Source organism: Stigmatopora nigra, chromosome 15 (assembly GCF_051989575.1).
Source record: "Stigmatopora nigra isolate UIUO_SnigA chromosome 15, RoL_Snig_1.1, whole genome shotgun sequence".
Classification (NCBI taxonomy): Eukaryota; Metazoa; Chordata; class Actinopteri; order Syngnathiformes; family Syngnathidae; genus Stigmatopora; species Stigmatopora nigra.
Window position 1 is genome coordinate 9,225,979 of NC_135522.1, and position 25,992 is coordinate 9,251,970.

Genomic DNA, 25,992 nt, shown 5'->3' on the forward strand with positions numbered 1-25,992 from the left:
TCTCCTTAAGTGGTTGCCAAAATGGGAACAATTTGAACTTTCCTCCTTTTACCTTCCTCCGTGACAGCAGCATAATTTTTATTTTCAAAAATGACTACTTTTTATTCAAAATTTAGGCAAAGTTTAGGATGTGGGCGACATCACATTTGTCTTGATAAACACAGCAGTTGAGCCATTTTGTTGAAGTCTTGAAGAAATACAAGCAATCATTTATCTTGCAGTTTAATATGCAGTGTTGGTGTTTTATATTGGATTGCAGTTACAAATGTATGTTCATTTATTGTATTTTAAGTCAGGTTGTCCTTGGATTTGTTGAATCACCGATCTGGGAACAATCTGGAGTGAAAGCATTTTCTATTTGAAAAGGGAACTAAATGCATCTAGCTGGTATTAGTTTTGTAAATTTGTTAGTAAGGTGATCTTTTTAGTGACGATTCTATGCCCATGCAGCATATACTTCATATATTTAAAATAGTTTTCTTGACTAATTTAAAAGTTTTCCTCAAAAAGACTGCAATTTTGGTTCCAATGCAATTTGACTCTATGCGATATCTGGGAAACAAGACTAGTGTCTCCAAAGGATGAACACACGAGATGGCAGATCAGCAAAGGTCAGAAAAGTGAAGGATATGTTGTTGGGTACACATGTACAACTGTGGGTTAAATACTAGGAGTGATTATATCGGCTCGGCTTAACTAAGGCTTAAGATTAAGTTATAGCTTCTCCCACTGGGGAGGCTATATTTGTTTCAGGATGATGCCCAACATAACCAACTGAATTTGAAAAGAATGTTGACTTTTGCATCAATGCAATTATGTGTTAGTTGAAGAAAAGCTTCATATAAAAGTTCTACCATTTGAATAACACTAACTTTTAATATCATGAGATTGTGATATTCAGTCACTACTTTACTACTGACTCACTTTGTTTCTATAGAGCTGGTTAAATTTATATAAGAGAGTAAAAGTTGGGTTTATACTACACTAATGTACTAATAGAGCAGTCAATAATGGAGTTATATTTGCTTTGTTTACAGTCTCAACTGATGTTTTTTAACAGATGGGATGTAAGTACTGTATAACATCAATAATACATCCTTCATTTTAAGAATTATTTACATTGCCAGCCATAATAGGCAAAAAGACATTAGAAAATTAGTTTTTGTTAACAAATTATATTATTATTATTTTAAATTAAAGGATAAAATAGGAACTGTGGCCAATAACAGCTCACATCTCACAAATATGAAATGAAAGTACAAAAGAAGGTTAATAAGGAATGATGTGACAATTAGACTTCTTATTTGCAACGAGTGTTTGTATTCTCTGTCGACACCATCTGCTCCAGGAGCATATATGACTGCCAGCAGTAGCACAAGCGTATGCCAAGAAATGCTGCAGAAACATCTCGACCAGCGCAAAAAAAAAAATAAAAAATCACACATTTTTAGGTAACCATGATAAGGCCTGGTGACTCTCAACCAGAGTGAGGAAATTAGTGTCAATCATGATGTAAAACAGGCTTCCAGAGGGTAAATAACAAGACCATTTATTTTGGGTATATACATTTACATGCAATACTATTGTGAACTTTATTCAGGTCCAGCAAAGATAACACTGGGTTGAGTTAAGCCGGCAGTGACAGTGCACAAAAGCACCCAGGTTCAAATTCTGGTTGGGCCACCTGTGTGGAAATTGCATGTTTTACCCGGGCCTGTGTGGGTTTCCTCCGGGTACTCCGGTTTCCTTCCACATTCCAAGGTAGGCTGATTGATAACTCTAATTTGCCCTAAGGTGTGGGTGTCACTCGCCTCTGGCCCAGGGTCAGTTGGGATACGCACTAGCACCCCCCGCGACCCTAATGAGGAGAAAGCGGCTCAGAAAATGAATGGATGAATATTTTAGTAGGGTAGGGAAATGTGGCAGATCCATTGACTAAAATTATCGCTAATATTGTTGGAGATGCAATACCAACACATGCAAAACCATTTGTACCCAGGTACAGAGTACATGACCAGACTGTATTAAGAAAATAAGAAAAATACTATCCATGTTTTGGAGTTTGTGGCTTTATAATCCTGTCTGGAACTAGTATTCTCCTCATTCCTGAGAAGGTTTTCTGTAGGTACAACAGTTTGCTCAACATTCCAAAGACTTGGCTGGTAGATTCATTAAACACTCAGTTGTCAATGAGTGGGAATGTCTTTGTGTGAACTCCCATTAGTGGATTCTTTTGTTTGCTTTTTGACTGTGGGAAAGAGTTCTGACCATAAACATTTCAGATATTTTGGACTTCATTAGAATGTAGCACAGCAAACCTTACAAGAATGTTGAACTGAAACTTTTTTGTTAAGTCTTTAGGATTTATTACCTGGAGATGCATTGAGAATTGGCTTATACTATATTTTTCTCTGATGCAAAATTACTTTCCAAACTACATTGACCATAGAAAATGTCCAATGCATTTAAAGTGAGAGGTTTGTCACCAAATGAATGAACTTTCATTTCCTGCTACCATTCTGCTTTAAATGATTTGGATATTAAAGGAGCATTTTTGCCATAAGTTTATTTTTTTGATTTATTCATTGCTCTTTGACAGCCCTAGACATATTTTACCTCTCAGGTTAGTGGAGAGCCATATGCACCCATGGAAAGAGCCATATATGGCTCCTGAGCCATACGTTCCTTACCCCTGCTTTAGTGTGACATTGTTAACGGTATCAATGGAAGACTAGTAATTATTTGGTAGTTATTAAATTAGAAAAAAACCTACCTGTTACGTCTTTGATAAGATGTCATGGCGAGGGAACAAGGAATTAGGACCCAATCACAGTGAAGCAGGTGAGGATGAGGGAAGTAGTGTTCATACCAAAACTTTAATAACTTGGGCAGGATATTAGAAAATAACAAAGACTTAGAAATCAAAACCAAAACAAGGGGGTGGAAACAGGAAAGTGCACATGGAACGTGGATCGAGGTAACTAGGAAACATGACGAGGGCGAACGAAAGCAGACAATCTGACAAATGACTTAACACTCAGTGAGGTTTAAACAGACTGATATGGGTTGATGATACAATTAGGAACACCTGGGAAACACCCGAGGGAACAGGCAGGGAATACACCAGGGGCGGAGAAGCAACAGCTGAACACAATGTGCAATCACTCAGACAGGACACAAGGGGGAAAAAAGCATAAAACCAAGCAACTCTAACACAACTAACATAGAAAGAATAACTTCACCCTGTTTAATCCCAAGACTCTTGAGTTACAAATACATAGATGCTTTCACATTTCTGTGGGTATTCTATTTCATCCAGATCACTTAACACTCTGAGGATTACATGGATTCCAACTAGACTGAATATAACATGTATATTTCTGTGTTTTTTTTTTCTAGGAGAGAAGGCCTATTGGAAAGGAAACCATGCGTTTCATAAGCAGCTACTGTATAACACAAATGAGTCATAGCACACACATGCCTTATTATGATTTGGCACTTCTGTTGTGCCACTAAATTACATAAACACTACAGATAGTGATCTGGATCTTCTTGGAAACATATGTTTCATTTACCATGAAATTTATTTGCCCTCAGTGCCAAGTATATTTTGTTTATTGAATATTTTAATACAGTCTTCAAGATGTTGAGGTCAAAGTGTCCATGCTATTGAGATGATAATGCAGAAACAAGTTCAATCTATTGAACAAGTCTTCAACAACAACTAACAACAACTTTATTTAAAAAATTCCAAAGCAAAGAACAGTCTTAAAAGCATTTAAAAACATAATACAAATATTTGTAACAATAGGAGTGATTTTTTTTTACAAATAGCAGTTTAAAAAAAAGCAACTTATATTTTTGAGTATGCCCTTTTTATAAATTACAGGCATTTCTACAGGTATTACATAGAAACCCCAAAGGGGATAAAATAAAAACGTTAAAATTTTCAAATCAGTGTCAAAATACGATGGAAATTTATATAATGAGTGAATAATTTCACACATTAGGCGTACTGGAGTATAAATTGCACATCCAGCCAAGCGATAAAAAAAAAAACTACAACTTATAGTCCGCAGTACTATCTGTTTACGCAGAAAAGACTGCTTTAAGGAGATCTCTGAAAGGCTTAAAGCGCAATATGGTCAGGGATATATACTATATTAAGACCTTAAATAATTGGGTTAGTAAATGGATTTCATTAACATGGGGAAGAGTCAGTGATTTTAAAGGATTTGAAAAGAATTAATCCATCAGGGTTTGGGTTGGATTCTGAATTGAAACTATCCATGCTACCAAGAAATCTGGGTGATTATTTTGCTTCTAAACACCATCAAAACCTTCATATTCTCCATCACTTGTCCTCAATAAGGTCATGGCTAAGATGGCACCTATCCTAGCTGACCTTGCACAATAGGTGGGGCAAAAAGAGCACTAGTTGTCGGCCAATCACAAGTTTCCAAAGTATAATCAATTTTGTGAAGGTGCTTACTATTCCCAGTGCAAAAAAAAATGGAGGCCTATGAAGAATGCACTGATCTCAACCTCCATCAATCACCATTGAGATGAACTTCAACTAGCTTTGTGAGCATTCAGATTCATAAATGGGCAATGCAGCTATAATATAAAATCCATATGAAGTATTTCAGTATCATCCATTTTTTATTGGACAACAGCATTACTATGTATGTGAAGTGACCCTTCATTTCACAGTTTCCGTCCACGGTCACAAGATAGCTCTGACCCTGGCCCTTTCTCCCCGAGCACTCTTAATAGTGCTGGCACTAACATCTAGAGCAATATATTTCCCCTCTCATATATATCCACTACAATCACTAACGATCTACTTTGCCCCTTGGGCTGCAAATAAGCAGATAACGCCAATGACTCGCTGAGTAATAATTTGTGGAGTAGCGGACCTTCATCCTCTTGACCTTGTCTTCAAGTAAGACACCGGGTCTCTCCCATCAATTTTTCTACTTAACTTCCTCCCTGCCAGTCAATGAATGTCACTTGCTCTTTTTCCCCACTCTCATTTCTTGTCAACTCTTCCTTTTCCTCTCCAACTTCTATCAATATAACACAGTGTTTGCCAACCATTGTGCGATGGTCAGGTGTATCGCAGGAATTTAGTCCTATATATTGTAATATTTCCGAAAGAAAAATCTTAATGTTACAAGATTAAGCTTGAACAATTTCAAGATTAAAACAAAATATGACAAACATTAAATCATATGCTCTATAATTATAAGATTTAATTGGTAATATTATGACATTAAAGTCATTTTGGTGTTTATTTTTATGTAACGTGAACTGGCAGTTGTTGGGCTTCACAAATGTTGGAAGTTTTAAGTAGTATTGGAAGTAAAAAAGTAGTAATGTTGCAAGATTTAAGTCATTTTCTTGTTTTTACAATTGTGAACTGCAAGTTGTTCAGTTTCAAGAGCTTTTGGTGACATAAAGTCTGTATGAGCACAACATTACTTTTCCTGCAATATTAGGAGATTTAAGTACTTAATATTGGCAGCAATATCCATTAAATCATCGGATTTCAAAACATTACATCACTTATTTCTACATCACTCGAACCAAAAGTTTTTCGGGGTCCACAGACATCAAGTTTCAGTGACATTAGGTTGTGAAAAATTAGATTTAGTAATATTTTTTTGAGTTTATTTGATTCTTAATGATACAACCTTTATGAGCAGCTTAAGAAAGATTAGGAAACACCGATATCACGTCTTTGGTGCTTAACACTCCTTCCAAATACTGCTTCTTTTCAGATAATGAGACATTTTTTTATCGGGAGTGATGGTGAGGTGACTCATGATGTTTTCGCGTCACATTCCTCCGAGTGGACACAGGTGCAGTCACTTCGCACATGAGGGATTGGCAGCCATCATTGAAATGCTTAACAACACACAGACACACACACACACACACACACACACACACACACACACACACACACACACACACACACTGAAAATGAGAGAAATGTGGCTTGAAAAATAAAAGTCATCGGCTGACTCAGATAGTCAAGAAAGCATTTGCTCAACAATGCTGAAAGAGAAGAAGGCGGTGTGAAGAATGAGTCAAGTTGATTTATCGTCGGTAGGCGAGTGTGCACATTACACTGCGACACCCACATATCCAACATGAAGACCTGCTGTGGGCCGCCTGCTCTCCACGGCAGACTTCTCCTATCTGATGCGTCTCGTTTGAAACTCAGAATAGAATAAAAAACTCTGAGTGAGGATGTACCAACAGTTAAACACAATCTAGCCGGAGCTCCCCTTTCGGAACCGATTCTCTTTTGACAGGGTGAGTTATATAAAAATAGGCAGTTTAGTGTAGAAGTGGTTAGCATGTCCAACTCACAGTTTGGAGATTGACGGTTCAATCCCTGGGGGGTATTGACCTTCCTGTGTGGAGTCTGCATGCTCTCCCAAGTGTCTGAAAGGGTTTTCTTCGGGTTCTCTAGTTTCCTCCTATATCCTAAAAACATGCATGGTAGGCTGCTTAAACGCTTTAATTTGTCCTTATGTATGAGTTTGAATGTGAATGGTTGTTTGTCTCTTTGTGCCCTGTGATTGGCTGGCCACCAATTCAGGGTGTCCCCTGCCTAATGTCCGAAGTTGACTGGGATGCACTCTACAATCTCTGAGATCCTTGTGAAGATAAGCAGAACGAAATGCATATAATGAAGTCATAGACATGAGCTGTAAAGATGTATTGTTCCGAAATTTTGGGGAAAAGGGTTTTGATGAGCCGATTTTAAATCGTCATAAACCATCCCTCTCAATTGGAATAAAATCCTTATTAAAAAGGATTTGATTTGGTCAAAATATTTCCAATGGGTGTGTTAAGCATTTTCATTATGATGCTTTTAATTCAAATTAACGTGACATGTAATTACTGTCAGTGTAGAATGCTGTACTACATACAGAATTCAAGTCAAAAATAACCAGTGCTCACAATGTTGTTATGGCAACTAACTTATGAATGAGAGCATTGACTATCATTCATGATAACTTTCATTTTAATCCTGCAACGGCTCGTTAAGCATCAAATTACAATCTTATCGAATAGCAAAAAATGCCTCTCCTCAGATGTTATTTAATTGGACGCGATCAAAGAAACGTCTTCTAAAACAATAACTAAGAATCCCTTGTGAAACACACAAGCACAAATGCGGCAAGCAACACGACTCTTTCACCTTTCCCGAACATGTAGAAAGAGCTCTATTTTTGTTACTCGCCAAGTCTGCTGCGACAGGTTGTCATGATCTGTGCAGAGGCGGGCTAGACAAGGTGTTGGTAATTCCACTGTTGTGAATAGGAAGGTAACTATGTTACCCCAATAAAAATATCCCCAAAATGTTGATTACTTTTAATTGTATTATTCTTTTTATGTAGTTTTAACACATTTCTACCATTTCTTTTTCCCTAAATACTATTTCTCAGGTCACTGATTGTGCAGTGGTTCATTTCCCTGACTTGGATGTGGGCAGTGTGGGTTCAATTCCCACTAGTCAAGGGCATGGTATGCCTTTCCCCCAATGCCAGATCGACTCCCTGCAACCCTGAAAAGGATAAACACTATTGAAAATGAATGAATGGATCAATCATGTTTGATTCAACTCACGATTATCCAAATTGTAGTCCGTGTGAGCTACAGCTTGGATTATCATGATTAAACTTTTCAAAATTGACTGTCACAAGAATAATGAACTGGACATTTGAACTCAACCACTGGTGGACACACAAATCCATTCATATGTGAAAGGAAAATAATAAAGAAATATCTTAAAAAGAGAGACCTATAAGATGTGTCCTTCTATAGTATTACTCACCCACCCCCCAAAAAACCTGCCTGCTGAGTCCTGCTACATTTGCAGGTTAATTACTGGAGCAGCTCAGCCTGAGCATCTGACCAGCTGCTTTGTCGGCCATTGATCCTGCCAGCTGGATGCCACCATGTGACCCAAACATCTGTTATGTGTGGTCAAGGTATGTGACATTTGACTTGTAAAATCTTATACACACACTCCTTTTAAATATATATATTTTTTAACCCTAATAGTAGCTTTTGCCGACTATTTTCTGCGCTACGCCTTTGCAAAAATCTCAAAGCACACCACCATCTAACAATTTTCTAATTCAAAATAATGTCACCTATATTTGCAATATAAAGTCTTTCTCATCAAAGTTTTATCAACAAGAATGAAGGAACACACACAAGAGTCAATATCTATTTTTTTACACCAACCTTACGTCACCAAAAATAGAATTCCCAGGACCCCAAACAACTTCCGGTTCACATGATGTGAAAATAAGTAGTAATATACAGGCTTTATTCTCGTAATTTTATAACTTTTTGTTCCAACATTACTTCAATCTCTTAATACGTGAAAATCAGTTTTGTTGTTACTTTAAAATGTCTTTGAAATCAAACAATTTAAATTATACATAAAATTAAGCAACAAAATGACTTTAATCTTGTAATATTATGATTTGAATCTTGTAATATGATTTGAATCTTGTAATATGATTTGAATCTTGTAATATTATGATTTGAATCTTGTAATATTATGATTTCAATCTTGTAATATTATGATTTCAATCTTGTAATATTATGATTTGAATCTAACAGCCCTCTTTTTATTCGTTTATTTATCCATTCATTATTTTCTACTGCAACCAAGTTGCTACTGCAACCAAGAAAATTTCCCGAATACAGGATGAAATAAAACTCTAATCTAATCGAATATAATGACAATACCTTTAATTTAAAATATTCCCTTAAACCCTAAGCTCTGGCATGATCTGAAACTATGCAACAAACTATGCAACATCTCTGCATTACTTCACTGAGCCTAACAAATCCAAGCCTAGCATTATTATTTCTGTCCTTATGAATGGGTTATTTTAAAAAACAATGCATTATAATGTCATATTCCCAAATTACAGCACTGGATGTGTTGATGGGCATCTCTTTGGTTCTTAGCTCTTAAATTCCCAACAAGTGATTTCATCTTTCTGAGATTTAATGTGGGATCTGGATTGCAGCAATAATCCTCGGAGAGTTTAATGAAGTGAAATCAATTTTTAATGTGTTTCATTGTATCAAACCATGCTCAGCATGCACGTGGCGTCATATTGGATCAGCTCTCTCAGGGTTGTATTGATGTGTTTTGCCTCAAGGCCATCCTAGCCTTACCTGGCGTAAAACCTGTGTAATTTCCAAAATGAAAGAATAATGTCAACTAATTTTATTCAATATTATATCCCACACTAAGTATACAGCTATTGGAAAAAAAGGTGCTGGTCCATGCAAATAACACAAAGTATGTGATTCACTATTGTATTTGATGAAAGTATACATATTTTTTGTTCTTCCAAGTCTCAATAAGTTTGTACCCATCCTAAAAACTTTCATTGTTCACTATAATTCAACTCAGTGAGCTACTTGTAATCATTCCACAACCATTGTTCTTACTCATAGTGCATGCAGAATCATTAAACTTGACAAGGAAACAACTCAGTAATCAATAATATATAGAAGTGGGACAAATAAGGACAACAATGATCTTGTGTTTTTTTCTTCACATTCATATGTGTGTCGACATCATTTAGGCAAGTTAAAGTATGTTGAATATTGTTAAAAATTCCAAAACACAAATAATAAGCAAAGAACTTCTAATCACACTTTCCTTTCTGCAAATGTTCTGCTGGTCACTGAAAACATACTAGTACTATAAACATTGAAATTTTCAATACTTTAGATAGCCTGCATATATGAACCTTTTTAGTCTAATACAAGAACAACATCAAATGTTCAGTAAGATAAGGCAATAATCAGATGAGTTTTAATGACACAGTCAGAAATTATCAATAAACCAATCCAAAATAAAATGTTATTAATAATATAGGTCTATTTCTTCATCAACCACAAAGAAAGAATTCATTTTTCAACCATTTTTTTTGCAGAGATGCTGTTCTACAGTTCATAGCTGTAGTAATATAATGTGTACATTGCTCTGGGATTTTTACCAATGGTTGTACACAGCATTTCTTGCCACTGTTTTTTTTTAAGCTTTACGGAAATACTTTTCAAGCAGTTAGATGTACAAACATATAACGGAAAGGCCAATTCAATTGTATTTTGGGATCATTCTGCAACGTTTTGAAAGCCAACCCAAAACTTGGATCTTTAAGTTTTTATCAGAACTCATCCAAACTTAAAGGTTCTTCATGATGATCCTTCAATGTCCTCTGCTGTGTTGAGTTATTTGATCTCATTAGAACACCGCAGGTCACATAACAAGCGCCTTTAATCAGGCCTGATCTGTATACAAGCCAGTTGCAAACAGAAGTTGCAACGCTAATAACATTCCCTGGGCATTCGGACCAATAACTTTCTGCAATGTTAACACATTGAAACAACTCTTAGACAAATGACGTCATTTGACCCAGACATTCTGCTTTACATTGAAAAACACTTTCTTTATATCTTTGTAATCAATTCAACACTTTTTGGGAAACATTTTTCCTATTAATAAAAGTTAAAATAATCTACAAATTGATATTATGATAAAATAATATATATGTATCATAACAATAAAGAAAGTGGAGTAAAAGTAATAAAAATAGAAAATTAAGTCATAGTAAAAAGGCACCAGGACCCATTCAGGGCCTTAAATCTGTTCTATTCTATAGGTGGAATGCAAAAATATGAAAAATGAAAGCCTAAATACAATAGAAGCATGGATAGACCATTAATTACCTTAATGTTCACAGTGGGCAATAACTAAATCTGACTGACTTTTAAATTCGGAATGCAGATGCTGTGGAATCAGCGTGATCTTCAGCAGTTGGTTGTCATGGTGATTACAAGCTAAAATGTAGAGGGGTGTTTGTGTGCGTAGTAGAAAAAAATAGAAAATGGTACTTTGATTACGGCTCATATGAGCAAGAAACTAATAGTCAACCACTGCTTGCAAGAATTTGTGTAAATGGTCATGTTTCGATGATGGTATTTGCTGTCCAATTAATTTTAAATGGGAGAATATGAATGAATGAATGAAAGTTCTCCCTGTCAAAATGGTTCACACATCTAGCACATTAATAGTGAGTGAACAACCGCTTATATAAATAAAGTTGACATTTAAAATGAATATAGTACATCTGTTTGAGTCATAACGAATAAAACTAGAATTCTGTGATTGCAGCATTTTCTATGAAATACAAGCATGTTACATGTTTTGGGGATATTTTGCTATCTGTACAGTCACATGTCGATAATTTAAGACGGTAAATGTAGTCAAAAAAAAGCAATTTCAGTCACTATATCTTAATAATAATAATATAAACGTTTTGAATAAAATTGTGGTACTGGAGTAATTAGAATTTTAAGCAGGCTTTCTGTATTTTCTTTATATAAAGGCAAGAGAGTTTCAGAAGCGAAAAAACACAGTCAAAGCAGAGTGGGTCAAAGAAAGCAAACAAAGCGAGATTGGTAGGTTATAGGAGGTCAAAACATGCTGAGAACACAAAAAGTTTGAATTTAGAGGAGCCGACAAATTTCTTTGTAGTTTTCATTTTCCTTTTTTTACAGCCAGTTTCCTGCCTTTATTCTTGAGAGGCCCTTCCCTAACTTTTTAAGACAGTCAACAAACTACTTCTTTTTAGCACCTACCTTATAAAAACATTTTTATCTATACATCAGAAACTCAATAGTCATAGAATGAAATGTAAAAGGTTTATGGTCAGAGTCAAGTTGATGAGGCAAGAAAAAATGATTGTTTTTGTATATTTTGATATGTTGAATATATTGTGTACATTTATGCCTGTACCAAAATTATAGGACAGTGCAGAGTATTAACACTTTATTTTAAATATGGATGAACACCAAAATCAAGTTATTTTTCTTTTGTTAATAAGCAACATAAATCACAATGCGCATAAATTACAGTCCATAGTCACAGGGGTGCTGGAGCCTATCATCTCTTTTGGCAAATCTCTTTGCTGAGAGTTCCAACCTTCTTTAGTACATCGTATCAAAAACATTAATATTTTTTATCTAACATAGCTCTCACTTTCTCGTTTCAGATTCATCAGTGCTTATCACTCACTTTCCTCTTTTGTGCCATATAAAATCAATGTGTCCCATTAATACTAGTGCACAAGGGTGCACTATTAAAAATCCAAGAGCGGCATTCATCCAAGCTATTTGGACCACAACCCGAACCCTACACATCCTAGCCTACACAGGTTCACACAAGCAAAAACCAAAGCCAACTCATATTTCACAGTCTCACATACACAATGATCGATGCCAAGTAAAGTATGACTTATGGCCGATCTTGTCTGATTTTGAAATGCGACTTAGCAACTGCGGGAGTATTGAGTACTGAAATCCATAATACGTCATAATGCAGTCATTCATTCAGCCATTGAATTGTCCGGTTTGGTGGCCTCAGTATTACATCTCCGCTTTTTACAGATATAGTTCTGTTAGCTTCAGCAATCTCCAACTCTTACTTGCATGATTCTCAACCAAGTGTTAAGCGGTTGGGATGAGAACACTTTCAAATTCGATGCTTTGGTCCACTGTCGGAAAAAGGTGGCATGCCTTGTCAGAGTCAGGGATGAGGTCTTCTCCCAAGTGGAGGAATTTAAGTATCTCAGGGTCTTATTCACGAGTGAGGGAGGAATAGAGTGCGAGATTGACAGGCAGATTGGTGCAGCATCTGAAGTGATATGGACTCTTTTTTAAGGAACTGAGTCAAAACACGAAGGTCTCCATTTACTGGTCATTCTACGTTCCTGCAGTCAACTGTGGTCACGAGCTGTGAGTCATGACCAAAATTACAAGATCCAGGCTACAAGCAACTGAAATGAATTGTCCAAATGTCCAAATTCTCCCTTATAAATAAGATGAGAAACTCAGTCATCCCCAAAGGCCTTGTTTTATTCGGATCGAGAGGAGCAAGATGAGTTTGCTCGGGCATCGGATTAAGATGTCTCCTGAGGCCAGGACACGTTAGGGAGACTATGGCCCGGGAACGCCTTGGAATCTTCCCGGAAGATCTAGGCTTTGAAACAGAAGCTGTTGCTCCTGCGACCCGACCTCCGATAAGCGGAAGAAGACGATGAAGAAGAAGACTTAGGAACAGCTGGGGGCCACAAATTGAGAGTCAGTATTGTATCGATGTAATGTAGCTCTAAAATTATTTTTAGAATACCAACACATCTACACTTGAAGACAATGCCTTATGAAAATGTGCTTTTATTCTAAACACTGGACATTGATAACAGCTAACTTCAGGAGTATGACTTTGAACTAAACCCCTAATGGGTTGCCAACTTCATAGATTCTTTTACTTCCACATGTATTTTTTTTACTTTTACTGTGTGTCGTGACCACAAAGCAAGGTTTATTTCTTCCACCACAGTACAAACCACACCACAGGCTGTGATCTGTAAGCATATACTGTCCTAAAAAACTCCTCATTGAAGGTTTGCCCAACTTGGTGACTCATTCTGTTAAATGTTGCTAACTGGCACAAGGGAGAACAAGGCAAGTTGTTTTAGACTTCACACAGTTGTCTTAGTCATTTGAACTTTTGTATTCTTATTTGCTACATTATGAATCATGCACAATAATGGGTCCTAATGGGTCATCCACTAATATTATTTATATCTACATGTCAGTAGGAGGTTGTGCAGTTTTGGAAATTCGCCTTATCTAAACCAAACCTAGAAACAACATAAAAAAGTATATAAAGTATATAAAAAATGAAAACTATTCACCAAGGATGCTTACTATTTAAAGCCAAATCACATTGTCTATTGTTATTTTTGTGTTGGGCATCTATCGCAATTGAGGCTCTAGAAATGGTCATTCACTGAATGACACAATGATATCTGTCATAAGCCTTCATTCATATTCATAATAACATTACTATGACACACTTATGACAATGCCTTGAGATAGATGTTTACAATCAATTAAAACACTTTATTTCTTCACTTTGAGCAAAACATTTTACAGTAAATGACGCACACAACAAGGCAATTGGACCGTTTCATCATTTCTGTACATTACATGTGCGAGACGAAATTTCCGCTCTATCACAAAATCATATGATAGGTTAATGTTACGGACACATACTGATGTATTTCCTTCTTGTTATCACACTCAACATACCGGGATTCCCCTGCCAACTCCCTCCCTCTGATGGTATTGAACCTTCAGTTAGTCGAGAGACTGGTCAGTTTGACTTTGCAGAAATTCTGTTTTGTGCTTTGAATCACTGCCAGACAGCCTGCCTTGATCGATGCACAAAGGCTTAGAAGAAGTGAAGAGGAGCTGGCACCAGTGAGCCACATTGAGTTTCAATTGACAAGTGCTGAGTTTGTAGGTGTTTCTCCGGCGTGGGCAGGTGGCTGAGCCTCCGAGACCTCTCCGCGCAATATGTTGGACTAGCTCAGCTCAATAAATAGCTAGCGTCACATGAAACCAATAAAACTATTATTTAGTACACTTTGAAATATCTAGTGCACTGAGGCCCTGAGTGCCTCCCAGTGAGCTGAATACAAAATATATAAGGTATTTAATCTCAAAAACCATAAATTGTACAGTCAGGCTTGCTTTTTTGTGCCCTTATGATAGCTGGATCATCTACTATTTTAAGTATGGCATTGTAGCAGCATGACTTGCATAATAATCATTTTTAACAGTTCTTTTACTGCTCACTATTATTGGATGGAGCTGTTTTATGCTGTAGACTGTAGAGGTTCAGTTGCCTGACTTCGGTAGTGGCAGGTTGGTCTCGATTCCCGCTGGTGGTGGTATGATTGTGAGTGCCAATGGTCGTTTGTCTCTCTGTGTCTTACAGATGACTGGCAACCAGTCTAGGGTGTAGTCTGCTTTCACCCAAAGTCAGATGGGATAGGCTCTGGGAAACCCTGCAACCAGTGTGGAAGATGAATGAATGAATGTATGGATAGTATTGGATGGAGTAGTGTTGAAGGTTTTATGTACAGAATGCTGTTCTTTCTTCGAACTATTTATCTGGGTCAGGACCCAGCACTGACTTGGACTATTTATGGTGCTAAATACAGAAGCTACAAGTCAGAGTGAATGGTTTGGGACCCCTTACAATCGGTCTGTAAGAAATCGAGCAGTAGTCTAGCAAACCATGTTTGTGTCTGTAAGATCTTTTCTACACTCGACATGCACATGCCTTGGGATTATGTACAACTACTGTAAATGGTGAGCTCCATTTAAAAACAAAGTTTTGCAGTCAAACCCTATTTGGTAAACAGCTTTCAAAACAAAACCACAAGATGCCGTGATCCCTGGTCGTCAGTTATTCCGAAAGCATTCTGAATAAAGAAGGAACAGGGCTTTTAAAAAGTAAATATAGAGGCAGAGTTTGATGCGCATGTAAGTACCCGCAGGGTGTTTGTGAAGATGTACATCCGGTGAATATGGAATGGCAGAAGAAAATCTACTGAAACAAGACCGTTTTAGATGAATACAAACAGTCCAGTACAATTTCCTGGACATTTTTATTTTAAGGGGTTAATGAAGTTTTGAAAGTTATGCAAAGAGTTCAATACTATTTAAAAAATATACATCTTCTGTAGTGTTACTTTAGGCTGTAGCCAACTTATATTTCCATTAATTTATTCATTTGAATTCCATTAATTTAGTGTCTATTAACACGATATTTACATCTATATAAATTACCAAAAATACTCACTAATCTGATAGGTTAAGTGTATCGAGTGTCAAACGTTTTAACCATAAACAGCAACAAAAATGACAAAATAAAAACTGTTAAATTGCTACCCACTTTATTTACCAATGTCCTTGAATGGGTTAAAGTTAAAGTTTTTCCATTCAAGAATACCCAGCAGAAAAATACGTTGATCATCAATTGTAGCAGAAAACACTTTGGTAATGTTTGTGAAACTCTGCATTGATGTAAGGACAAAATTATCAATTGTTTTTTCCAATCCATGAAAAGAAACATCAGAAATGGATTCCGCATGTGTAGAAATACACTTCTTGGGTCATGCCATACCATCATCAAGATACAGGTATCATATTAAGAAGAGGTTACTTCTACAAAGCACTGGAATCTGTTTGTTCTGGTGTATATATATCCATGTCTTTAAATAAATAATGTAAACTGCAATATTTGAAAAGGGAGCAGAATTCAGTGTCTATTGTTATGGGCTGGAAATGTATTGCTTTTAGCTTTTTTAAAGTCACTTCTCATTTAAACATCCCCCTTTAAAAAACGAAACAATTAGATTCAGAACATAAAATGTATTTTAAGGGTTTTGTGAGTGCTTGCAGTTGGCTGGAAGCACTCTTGTTATTCTTTTTAGTGAGTTGCAGCATTATTTGTAATACAGGCATCCATATAATAGAGCGATAACTAAACTCACTGAACTGTGTAAAATGCACATGATTGAACCGGTTCACACTTGGATGTCTTTTCTGCCCACATGGCGGAAACATCTAAGGAATTTCAATGTGTATTCAAAGGTGATTTATAATTAACTATTGACGCAAAGCAGGGAGTCCTGCCTCATGTGATGTGATAGTTGTGCTGAAATGTACGCATCATCATCTTTACCAATTAAGACACAATACAATTTAAACCATTTCCCACCAGTATGGCCATTTAGCCATTTGCAACAGCAGGGTTACTGTTGTCACCACAGGTTATTTTGATAAATAAGGATAAAACCTTTTTTTATTTCTTTTACAAAAATGTTCTTCTTCCTAAAAGACATCTCAAGGAGTGGGTAGGAAAGATAAGACCAGATCCATTTATTCAAAAACATGGAACAATGTCCTGAAGAAGACTTTATAATAGCTATGCGCCTAAACAAAAATATTTTGAGTATATTGGAGGGTAATTCAACACATGTCCGAGTCAAAATCTACCAAGTACAAAAGCAGAATTTAGTTTTCCATCTGGTTAATTGCCTGCCATCTATTATCAGACTGTAGTGTATTGTTGAATTCTATAGGACAATTGGGAACAGATAAAATATGATTCGGTGGGGGACACCCTGAATCGGTAGCCAGCCAATTGCAGGGCACGAGAAGACAGACAACCATTCACTCTCACATTCATACCAAGGGGCCATTTACAGTCTCCAATCAGCCTACCTTGCATGTTTTTTGAATGTGGGGGAAAACCGGAGTATCCAGAGAAAACCCAGGTAGCCCCGGGGAGAACATGATCCATAAAGGTGAACTAAACTGGATTTCAACCCAGAACCCCATAATTGCGAGGTCTATTCGTCGGCTGGTGCGACTTATACCAGGTGTAATTTATAGTCCAGAAGATACAATATTTAAAACTCAAAAATGCAAAGGTGGTTAAATCGTTGTCATTTAATGAGGGATGAGCAGATATAAGTTTCTTTGGAAAACAAGCAGAATCCAATATGGCATGAACAATATTATCAGCTCAATGCCTTGTAAGGACATAAAGTAATAGGCAAGGGAGGTTTTAATGGAGTCTTCCTTCCAGGCCATCGGGAAGGTCAAGAGACTTAAGAGACATTTTGAGCAATACCAGCTCAACTACTCCAACTAAAAGCCACAGAGGGAAATGTACATACTGTATTTGGGAGGACTCATCTGCCAGTGAAATAAAATTTGCTAAGAGGTGACGACACATATGACTGATCATGTTGTGAACAAATGTGCTCTCAATAAGCACCCTAATATTTGCATTACTAGAACTAAATGTAAAGCTGATTGTGTCCAAAACCACTATACAGTATAGTATAGAAGAAAAGTATTTTTTTAAACTCAATGATGAAACAACATTTGCAAATTTCACTTAACAAGCATTTACAGCCTGGAGCGATTAAGCCCAGAAAATAACACATTAGTTTCAGCGTTTTAAAAGGCTTTACCGGCTTTATTGCCGACCATCTTCAAGTGCATTGCAAAATTCTGTTGCACACAAAATCACCACTTAACATTTGCTATACAAAAAAGGATTTGTAAGTTTTAAATTACTGATATTAATTGAGCAATGTTGAAGGCATTTTACCCTTTGATTTCATTTCACATGCTTTCACAATATGTTGCCATGTATCAAAGATGCAGGATGAACATCGCAAACACAGCAACACAATTTTGTATATTTCAACCTATCTCTTCAAATCAGTTCATTGAAAGGTTGGCGCTCTCTATATAAGTGCCCTCTAAACTACTTATCCCACTGATCCGATGGAATATGCAGAGTTTGATGTTATTACAATTGGAGGAAACAGTGAAAGCTTATCGTGGTAGCAGTGTTGAACAAAAAAGAAAGCTAGTTTGTTTTTTTTCAGTTTATTTTATCTTATCTTTAACTGACATTTTATTAATTTATTTCTGACTATGTATAAATAATATTAATCAATTATGAATGTATAATATTTGCTAATATTGATGTCATTTGCCCTTCAAGGGGTCATAGGTCTTTAAGTGTCAGCTTTTTTTAATAGAGGTCAACTCTAATGACCACTGTACCTGAAAAGTTAAAGGAGCATGTTTGTAAAGCTGCAAATAGTACTGCAACCAGTATATAGATATTAAAGCGCACTATATTTATTCCTTTGTGGGTTGCCAGATTCATGCTTTGCAATGGACAATCATGCTGCATTCAATAAATCAAACCCTGTGCAAAACAATCATTGCTGCACAAATAAGTCTATTTTTCTGGCATATTATTCTACAACAAGAATTTGGTTTACCTGTTGCATTTACCAGCCACAATGTTGGTTCATCCATTTTATGAAAACAGAATACTTGATAGGATATGAGTGGGAAAGGGCCAAAGTTATTTTTTCACTCGCCATTTTGAAGTCAACATACAGTTTAAAAAACATGAAAAGTGATAGAGTGATTGAAAGTGCAAATGAAATATTCAGCAGAAGGGACGTCTATTTTTGGTCACAAGTGGGGGTGGCTGGGGGCGTGGTTCTGTTATATTATTGATGTTGCTCTGTGAGTGGGGGGGTGTTCACTGATTTATCGCCTGAGAGAACAGCTGAACTTGTGGTGTTCTGCAGGGAGCCCCCATTGCATTAACAAGACAAAAATTGGGTAATAACAATTCTTAGCCACAAAATTGTTCAGTATCACTTTTCCAGCCAGTTGGCCAAGAGCAGAAGAATAAAAGGCAAGTGGGTAAGGTGTAACAGGAAAAAATTGCCTTTGTGCTTTAGCGGCCTAAACCTTTTTAGGGTTCAAAACGACTAATCGCAGAAGCATCAATAAGCTATGTATTTTCCACACAGCAGTTATTTGTGTAATTTGTAAATTCGACTAGGTCTTGGTGTTTAAATTAGACCGATTAAGGGTTCATTACATCATACAAGTGCAGTAACTGAGATATACAGTTGACCCTCAATAAATGAACACAATAAGTCCCACGACCAAGCTTGTATCATAAATTTCTCCATGTCATAAATATTTGTTTACGTAACAAATAATCTAATGGTTCATGAGAATTGACTGTCTAAAAAGGACGGATAATCGTGTCCCTTTGCAGAAAAAAACAAGGAATATAGCAGAAGCATAACTACAGGATACTAAAATCCATTATTGCTCAAATTGGTAAAGCCACTGTGTACTATTTTAATTTTGGTGCTACAATATTGCAATATTTGCTCTATGCTGCATCATCAATTCCGGTGAAAATGCTTCAGGTAATAAACTTCATCATGCAAAATGAAAAAGGAGCCAAATGACTCAAATATAACAATAGCTTACGTTTAACTGAGCACCATTTTATTTATTTATTTTAATTGATTGGCATTAACAACACTTTTAGACAACATGCTATGAATGCACCAATCTTTAGTTCATGGTTAAATCTAACGCATACAACGGATGCCTTTGAAGCTGCTATTACACAGTATACTGCCGTTAAAATAGGTCAGTGTAAAACTTTTTCTTATTTAATTCTGAGTAAGGACACTCTTTCTTCCGTGTGACACACTCTCTTTCATCTTGTTTGACTTCCACGCATGAATGACAGACAGAAAGATCTGAAAGACATATCGACATTCGACATCACATCATCCTTCTCAGAGTGGTGTCTTTAGTCCTAACACTGCAATTGAGTTCAAGGCCAGACAACCTCGAGCGAGACGTGCTTATTCAATGGAATTGATGCTCTCAATACCTATGGATACTGATTGATGAGTAGCAGACTGTCACCGGATGTGACTTAAACCATAAGCGCAAAGAGGATCTGATAGCTTTGGCTAAAGCACATCTTTGACAAATGAAGTACATAATCTAGTATAAATCTGCCTGACTAAGCTGCTCCATTTCTGACTTTGCTCTCTAGCCCCGTAAAGATGAGTTTCAAATAAATGTTGAAGATTGATTATTAACTGTTTCACTGCCAATAAGAAAATACCAAGTGAGTGATGAGATCATAAATGGCTTCCACTTTGTTTTCCACTTGTTTATTTTGGGAACTGGTATTGTACTATGTAAACTCACATAGGTGGCACATATGTTTTTCCACTCGTTCTGGTTTTGGATTAAATCATTATCTTTACTAGTATCATGAGGCGATTACTTAACTCCACATCCAACATCCGCAGGATGGCACTGGTTCTGCAGCAAGAAGTTTTATTTACTTTAAATAGTTTAATGATTCCTCCTAGTACGATATCCAGAACATGGAGGAGATTTCAGGAGACTAGTGGTTTATTCTTAGAGAGCTGGACAGGGCCATCAAAGGTCATCATCTCATTACCAGTACCGTTACCTGCTTCTTTGTGCAAGGCAGAACAGGCTGAGCACTACTCATGCCCTACAGATTGACCTCCAGAGCGCCACTGGTGTGAATGTCTCTACCCAAGCCGCCAGGAACAGACTTCATACAGGTGTCCCTGAGGCCTTGACAACCTGGTGGGCCTTGTGCTCATTGCCCAGCCCCTTAGAACTTGACTGTCCTTTTCACGGACGTGAGTGGGTTCACTCTGAGAACCGTGATAGACGTGAACAAATCTGGAGAAGTCGTTCATCATGACAGGTTTGGTGGTGGGTCAGTGATAGTCTGGGGAGGCATACCCATGAAGGGATGCACAGACCTCTACTGCCTAGGAAATTGTGCGCTGACTGCCATAAGGTATCAAGATGAAATCCTTGAACCCATTTTCAAACCCTACATTGGTGCAGTAGGTCCTGATTTTCTCCTAAGGTATTTGAATGGCTTTCATGATCCCCTTATTTAAACCCAATAGAATATCTGTTCAACATTATCTTTCAGGCCACTAGGCGCATCCTAGGTTGCTCCTCAGACTTTACAATAGCTCAGAGATACCATCACACAAAAACCTTGGCGGAAATTGAATTGAACTTAATGTTTTTATTGTCATTATACAAGTACAATGCCATAAGACACCATATGTTGTCTCATTAGGAGCATTCCATAACATTGTCAAGCATGCATACAAGCTCATGGGGGGCCAAAGAAGATACAGAAAAACCTTCTAAGTTGGAAATTAAAAAGCAAAGATTACAGATATTGACACCAAACGTGTGAGAGATGGTTTCCATTAGCCATCGAAAGAAAAGACTTGAATTCATTCATCTGTTTTCCAACAATCAGATATGTGAATGTATAAAAAGCTCATAAGCAGTGTTTCCCTGAATTTTAAAGTGCCCCCTCCTCCTCCTCTGAGTTATATTGGAATAAATTCTGACGGACTCTATCATCTGCTACGTGTGTGGGAGTGTTGGAATCTTAATAAGTTAGGCAAGGCATAACTTTTTTTTCCCCCATCTACTTTTCTCTCGTGCCAGGCTCGAGCCAGCATGATTGCTTCAGTGTTCCGTCTCTCCTGCGGAGAAGGTGCCAGACAGAAACCTTGAGCAAGTCACTCACTTTCCTTTGTGTTGCTAAGCAAGAGCACATCCCTTCATTAAACGGCAACTCTTGACAGCCGTTCATGCCTCCACAGCATCTCCGACAGCACAGTGCATCCATCACTAGATGCTTAGCACAGTAGGAAAATAATGCCGCAAACATATAGAATTTAAACACTTCCTTATTGGAACTAACAACTAACACAATGCAGACATTGCTCGAATGATGGACTGAATAATAAAATAAACAGCATTTGATAGACTTGGGTTTGGTTGAATTACCATTAATTTGATATTTCATCACTCCCACGATGCTTGAAAATCTTTTGTATTTGTGCTTGATACACATCACATTAATACATATTTTTTGGCCATTTATTGAACAATCTCCTGCAAAAATATGAATTAATGCTTCATTTTCCACATCCAACCAAATTTGATGCAACAAGTTGGTTAAAGGGTAATCATCATATAAAAATAGTACAATTTTTTTTTTAATTGTGAAGAAAAATAAATTGCTAAATTAATGGGTTTTTCTCTGGTTACTCCCACAAACCAAAAAAACATCCATGGTAGGCTAGTTGAACAGAAACAAGTTGTTTAACACTAACCTACCCTAGAAATGAGAGTGAAATTGCATGGGCATCTATTGAGGGTGTTGCCCAAAGTTAGCCGTGATAGTTAATTTGTACAAGTGCTATAAAACCCCATCAAATCTAAAACGCATGTTGATTTGAAAATCATCATGTAGCATCCAGCCTGCCCTTGAGTTCATTTGATAAAACAAGCAAAGAGAAATCAATGTATGACAGACATGAGAAGCTCAGTGGAACTCTAATTTGGCGAGTTGATCACATCAGAAATGTACATTGCAAACCTTTATTGATTGATACAACTGTGTACTTGCATGTTTTATCTTACATTAATTATTTAAACGTTCAATGTGAGGTTCTCTGCTTTCTACAAGTTTAAAGCATTTCCCCCAAAGGTTGAAACTGCCCAAAGGAAAAAGTCAACTTACCGTATAAACAGTAGCAGAAGCAGAAAGGTCAAGTGTATAAAACTCACCATGCACTAGAGAGGTAAAAAGATTTTGGTTTCTCATTATACTAGCATCAGATTAAATGTGAGGATTTAAATCTAAATGAGTGAGTCCCCTAAAATACATCTTGGCATACCACAGTCTCAGCCATATGAAAGTGTGTATTTTCTCATTTTCCATGATTTAAGGAAAACAAACTCACCTAATGAGGGTGATTCTGGAGTTAGTCCAGGACTGGGCAAACTGGTCCTCGAGAGCCACTGTGGCTGCATGTTTTTGTTCCAACCGACCAATCAGGCACAGACACTATGACCAATGAGATTTCTGCAAAAAAACAAGGAGCACCTGACGGCAATTCACTGATTTCACTTGTAGGACACCAGATTGGTGACAGTGTCCTCTTTAAGGGTTGGAATGACTGCAGCCCTTTGTCAAATAGTTTTCCCACCCCTGAGTTAGTCAATGCATTATATCAATCACAACTTATGCAGAAAAAAAACACAATTACATCACAATCCTTTAATAAATAAAACCCAAAGAAAGAAATCAGCCCATTGAAATATAATAACTCTACATAGTCAGGCCCGATTAGGGCTCAAACCCTCAACCCCTGAACCGTGAGGCTGGCACTCTAACCACTCAGTCACTGGGCTACTTACTATTATCATTAAATTATTACATATTGTAATGATTTCTACCCTGAAGAAAACTCATACAGATTTAAAACTATTGAAAATATACAATATAATAATGTATCTAACAATTTGCCTCTGGATAGTTGAAACTGATGACATAATGAAAGAGACCGATCCTTAGTTCATAGTCCATAGTTGTCTTTATTGCTGGATTTTTACTTTTATTGAAGATGAATGTTGAGTCCTGTCATCAGAATGTACTATAGTGGTATTAAATCAAGAGATAAAAAATTACCATCATATCCGTTAACAACATCATTGATTTTTACAACTCTTTATAGCATGATGTCTGCTGGAGTGAAATGCACGATACTGACATTGAGTCATAAGATTAATCTTTTGAACTAAACATGAAAATACATATATAGTAAACCAATTGAGTGTAGCCAAATGTCTCCCCTGATCATAACATCAGCTGCAGCAGTAAAAACAACTCAAGCAATATGTGAGATAACAACTATTGATTCCCAGTGTTTTAGAATACATTCCTACCTTGTTTGAGTGAATTCTAATGGCAAGAACACGTGGTTGCTGTCACAGCTGTAACATCGCATCACAACAGTAATTCCTGCAATGTGTTTAAGTATGTGACCACCAGTCACCTGTACTAGATTAGTATTGCTTTTTGTCACATTGCGTTGTGTTTTGTTGTCATTCATTTGAAAAAGAAAAAAGCACGTGACCATAAAAATATTACTTGTCCCAACACATCTAAGTCCAGGTGTCCAGTTGGGTGTTTCCCATACCGGGAGTTGAACCCGGGCCACCTGGGTGAAAACCAGGAATCCTGACCGCTAGACCATATGGGATATTTCATGGAAGGTTGATCCAGATCAAGTAGAAGCATGAAGCTAAGATGATAGACTCAATAAATAACCACATCAGTAGCAACAGACATCTATTTGGTTAAAACTGGAATATTTTCTTGTGGCAAACAATTAGCGTTTGGTTCCAGAAAGTAGAGAGGTCCAATTTTTCTGAAGCCAGACATCTAATTCAAAGCTTCCCTTACCGGGAGTCGAACCCGGGCCACCTGGGTGAAAGCCAGGAATCCTTACCGCTAGACCATATGGGATATTTCTAAAAAAAAAAAAACTGATTCAGATCAAGTAGAAGTATGAAGCTTGGATGATAGACTCATTAAATTACCAATTTTAGCAACAGACATTTACACAGTTAGTACCGGGAAAGGCTTGTGGCAAACAACAGGGTTTTGTTTCTGGATGTTATAGAAGTTAAAGTACCCTGAATCCTCGTATCAACTTTTCCCATACCGGGAGTCGAACCCGGGCCACCTGGGTGAAAACCAGGAATCCTAACCGCTAGACCATATGGGACATTTTGTTAAACACTGATCCAGATTGCACACAACTTTTAATCTTGAATCTGATGGTTATCTCATTATATTAGCACATCATTACCAACAGATATCTACTTGATTAGAACTGGGAAAAGCTTGTGGTAAATGATAAAGATTTGCACTCTTAAATTACAGAAGTTCAATAGTGCTCTGTCCAGACATCCAATTTAAAAGTTTCCCATACCGGGAGTTGAACCCGGGCCACCTGGGTGAAAACCAGGAATCCTGACCGCTAGACCATATGGGACACATTTACCTACGAAAAGAAATGCGAAACTTCCATGTGAAATTCAGCAAATGAGCAATAGAAATCTATACTTAATTAGAAGTGGGAAGGGCTCATGAAATAATGTAAGTTCACCACTTCTTAGTTCAGATATGAGATGCCATCATCTACAAGAAAATGGTCGGAGACTGGAATCAGTCTACCACAATTTTAAGACGAATACTGAAGCTTTCCATCCAAATTCGGACCACTGTATAGGACACTTACAAAAATTATGATCAGATCAAGTAGAAGCCTGAAGCTTTCTGAATTGTACTTGGTCTTACATCATCCCCATTGCTCTTGAATAAGAAATTATTTTTGTAATCCACCTCTGGACCAAATATGGTCTTCCTGATCATTATGAAGATGGGAAACAATTCTTTAAAGATAAGGGCACTAAATTAATCTTTCATTTTAGCCTAATTTCTTCCATCATTTAAAATGAAATTTTAAATAAACCACTCTTGACTGCAGATAATGCAGTTACATCACATATAGTATATAACTATGACAGGCAGATAGAAAGATAGATAGACACTAGATAGAAAGACCTTTCTCGGTTGAAAAACTTTTTAGAGAAGAAAGAATAGTAAGACAATAGTGGTGGAACAGCTAGTAATGAAATTTGATAAGGGATAAGTTATTGTTAAGGCACTGAACAGGAGGAGGGAAAAGGAATTTGGGGGAAGCCAGAAGGAACTGC

The 25,992-nt window shown here is 36.9% G+C and overlaps 1 long non-coding RNA gene and 4 other non-coding genes across 5 annotated transcripts; all 5 read right to left on the reverse strand.

The window, feature by feature from the left end:
• Positions 1-21,421: 21,421 nt before the first annotated feature.
• On the reverse strand, positions 21,422-23,243 carry LOC144208926 (uncharacterized). The gene is made up of 3 exons (XR_013328947.1): positions 23,169-23,243; positions 22,946-22,998; positions 21,422-22,054 (listed from the first exon to the last, which is right to left on the reverse strand). It is a non-coding gene; the product is annotated as an uncharacterized LOC144208926 (long non-coding RNA).
• Positions 23,244-24,398: 1,155 nt separating this feature from the next.
• trnae-uuc (transfer RNA glutamic acid (anticodon UUC)) lies at positions 24,399-24,470 on the reverse strand. Its single transcript has one exon. It is a non-coding gene; the product is annotated as a tRNA-Glu (tRNA).
• Positions 24,471-24,664: 194 nt separating this feature from the next.
• Positions 24,665-24,736, reverse strand: trnae-uuc (transfer RNA glutamic acid (anticodon UUC)). Its single transcript has one exon. It is a non-coding gene; the product is annotated as a tRNA-Glu (tRNA).
• A 190-nt stretch (positions 24,737-24,926) lies between these two features.
• On the reverse strand, positions 24,927-24,998 carry trnae-uuc (transfer RNA glutamic acid (anticodon UUC)). Its single transcript has one exon. It is a non-coding gene; the product is annotated as a tRNA-Glu (tRNA).
• Positions 24,999-25,196: 198 nt separating this feature from the next.
• trnae-uuc (transfer RNA glutamic acid (anticodon UUC)) lies at positions 25,197-25,268 on the reverse strand. The gene has a single exon. It is a non-coding gene; the product is annotated as a tRNA-Glu (tRNA).
• Positions 25,269-25,992: the final 724 nt, after the last annotated feature.